The sequence below is a fragment of the Nansenia antarctica genome (genome assembly GCF_963989245.1).
Source record: "Nansenia antarctica genome assembly, chromosome: 1".
NCBI classification, from domain to species: domain Eukaryota; kingdom Metazoa; phylum Chordata; class Actinopteri; order Argentiniformes; family Microstomatidae; genus Nansenia; species Nansenia antarctica.
This window is the reverse complement of record NC_137674.1, coordinates 76,127,634-76,131,021: the sequence shown is the minus strand read 5'-3', so window position 1 is coordinate 76,131,021 and position 3,388 is coordinate 76,127,634.

Below are 3,388 nucleotides of genomic sequence, written 5' to 3'. Positions count from 1 at the left end.
TGTAAAGTGGTATATAAAAAGGTGCAATGTGTATTTCAAATGAATAAGAGTATGTCAAGTGACCAATAAAAGCGACTTTGAATTTGCCTCGACAAAAGATTTATGTTGCAGGTTTAAAGGGTATCAGCTTTGGATAGATATGACATTATCATAGTGACAAAGGTCATCCATTTCAGTTTTTATGCTACGTGAGGACATGCTGTCTGGGTCGACGTGACATGAGCTTGGAAAAAGGTCATGTGCATATTAAATGGAATTAATATGAAGTTATAGAGGTGACATTACTTGAGAAAGGCCACTAGCCTGACAGTTAGGTGTAAAAGAGCTAAACTGTGAATACTGCATAATGTGGAGTTCAAAAATTGCAAACTCGCAAAGATAGCTTATAGAAGTTTAAAAATATTTTTTAAATATGGATTTTAGATTTTAGAGTCTCACTCTCAGTCAGTTACAGAGTAATACGGAAAGAAGTCCTTGACAGGGTGCCCTGTGGAGACAACCACACAAGCCAAGAAAAACACACACTCTTCCCAGAATGCTCTGCAGATAAATTTATTCATGTAAACAGAACTGGACTTCTACATACAGTACAACATAACAAAAACACTAATATCAACAAATACCGGTAAACAATATCTTCATATAAGTCTGTAATCAGGCTTCAGCTACAGTACTAAACACGCTTACACAGTTTTATTTTTTGTATTTTTTATATTTAAGGCAAGTCGACTATCCATTTGAATGACCCCACATGAAAACACACACACACACACACACGCACACACACACACGCACACGCACACGCACACGCACACGCACACACACACACACACACACACACACACACACACACACACTGTAGGTTACTCTACACTCTAGACCAAGACTAAGAGGAAAAGCCAAAGAGGCATTCAAGTTTACAGTAGCACTATAAGATGATAGTTCATACAGTATATACTTGATTTTAGGTTTCAATCTTGAGTTTAGAATACATGGACATAGAGATAGAATGCAATGATGCTATGCTAATGAAAGATCAATAAAATGTCATTATCAAGCTAATGTTCAATCATATCATTTTTCTTCAGCAGTAACGATGGAAAGAGAGGCAACATCGGTCTGTTTTCTATAACTTGACTCGAGCCATGCAGTGAGTGGACCATTCTTTCCATACACTTCACAGGGCACATACATGTTTTTTTCTAAATAAGTCACTGATGTTAAACAGTATGCCCTGTAAGTTGTTTGGTATGGTTTGGTGATACTCCGGCTGGCTTGATCTGGGCGATCAGAGTCAGCCTGGAGGATGTTAAATCTTACCTACTGAAAATAAGGTCCCAAATGTCTATTGGTCTAGCTTTATTGTACAGTATCTTTAACAGTTTTTTTTATCCTATTGTTCAATTGTCACTTTATGTTGTTGTTGTTGTTGTTGTTGTTGTTGTTGTTTTGTGGTCTGAGTTGCTGTAACGCCTGAATTTCCCCCTTTGGGATCAATAAAGTACCTATTTATCTCTCTAATATCTAGGCTTGCAGTTCACTGCAGTTTATAACTAGGTGATTCAATGGCTTCCATCTCCATACATCAAGGGTAGTTTAAAATGTTCAATCAATAAATAGCTTTGTTTGTCGGACTGATTCCCACTTTCCATATCAATAATACTAGCACAATACCGTGTTTTATAATGCATCTCACATGAGAAACTCTAATACTTAATATAACTCCTTCATATAACAATGACTGTCAGAAATACTTCCATAACGGTTTACTGACACCACGTCAGCTTATCTGTAAGTGAATGTGTCTTGAGTCCTTCTTCTCGATGGAACGCTCTTGTTGTGTGGCATCGTACACTACAGCATTTAACAGGCACCAGCAGGTAAACAGGACACAGCTTCTTACACACATGCAAAAGGAATAGAGACTGGGTGGCGTAGCTCACTAAGGCTGCATGCCACGTAATCGCAGGGTCCCTGGTTCGATTCCAGCCATTGATCTATCCTGCATGTCATCCCTCCTCTCTCTCACCCTTCCTTCCTGTCAATCTCTACTGTCTCTCACCTGACCACTACAGCTTCCTTCTCTACAGTCTGTAGACACTCTGACATTGGGATTAAGGATGAGCCCAAAACGCAAAAGTTGTTGCATCTTTTGTTTCTTTTTTCCAGAGCTGAAAATTCAAATGACACAACACACACACACACACACACACACACACACACACACACACACACACACACACACACACACACACACACACACACACACACACACAACATGCTTCCTGGAATTCAGATGAACCGCCATAGTATCCAGTAAGGAGTGTTTCTGGAATGGGCTACAATACTGAAAACCTCTGCAGGACTGCTGCAGACCTCTAGCTCAAAGGCACTAGTGATTCCATATGAACACTGCAAAAAGGGATCAGATCCCTTATGTGTCAGTAAACATGTTGGCAGGTGTTTACAGTGACTTGTCCTTGCTCATACACCCTGCTGAAAGCCACCTGAGGGTGGCGGGATGATCTCTGGGAGTGGCCTTGATAAGACTGCAGCAGATGGGAGAGAAATCGCCTGGGATCGCTCTGCACTGCGTTTTCTGTGTATTTAGTGGTAATAGAGTGCTCTGAGAAACTGGTGCTCGCCGAGAGATGGAAATAACCCTCTCTCACCTGTCATAATAGATGTGAAAGAGAAATGGGAGAGTAGCAGGGAAGAGAGTAGCATTGAAGAGACTTTAAGCCATCCTTCCTTTCCTCTTGTCTTCTTTCCTCTTCGTCAAGACATGAGTACAAGCTTGTTAAATATCACCTATTCCCTCTCTCAGTCACTTCCTGTACTCTTTCACAATCACTCAATCTCTCTTTACTTTCCCTAATATCCATTCAATCACACACTCGTTCATACACCTATTCTGTTCATTCTTACTTTTCTCCCTTGTTGGGGGGCTGCCACAGGAAACAATGACCAAGCAGGAGGCTGCAGATGAGTTGAAGCAACTCGTAACATCGTTTTGATCAGCAATACAAAACTCATCATATAATACTGCATTGAGAATGGCACTTTAGAGTTGATTGATAAATTTGATAACCATAGTTTTTTTTGTTTTTTTCTTCATATATTCAAACATCCTACAAATCCAATGACTGAGACGATAAACAACAACAGACACACACACGCACACACCACACATACGCACACACATACGCACACGCACGCGCACGCACACACACACACACACACACACACACACACACACACACACACACACTGTACAACAGTTTGAGTTTACGGTGCGTAGTTGTGGTCCTGGACTAGTCTGTGATGGGGCCCCCCCCTCCGGTCCCCCCCCGCCCAGGCTGGGTGAGGTGCAGCGTGCTGCCTGGGC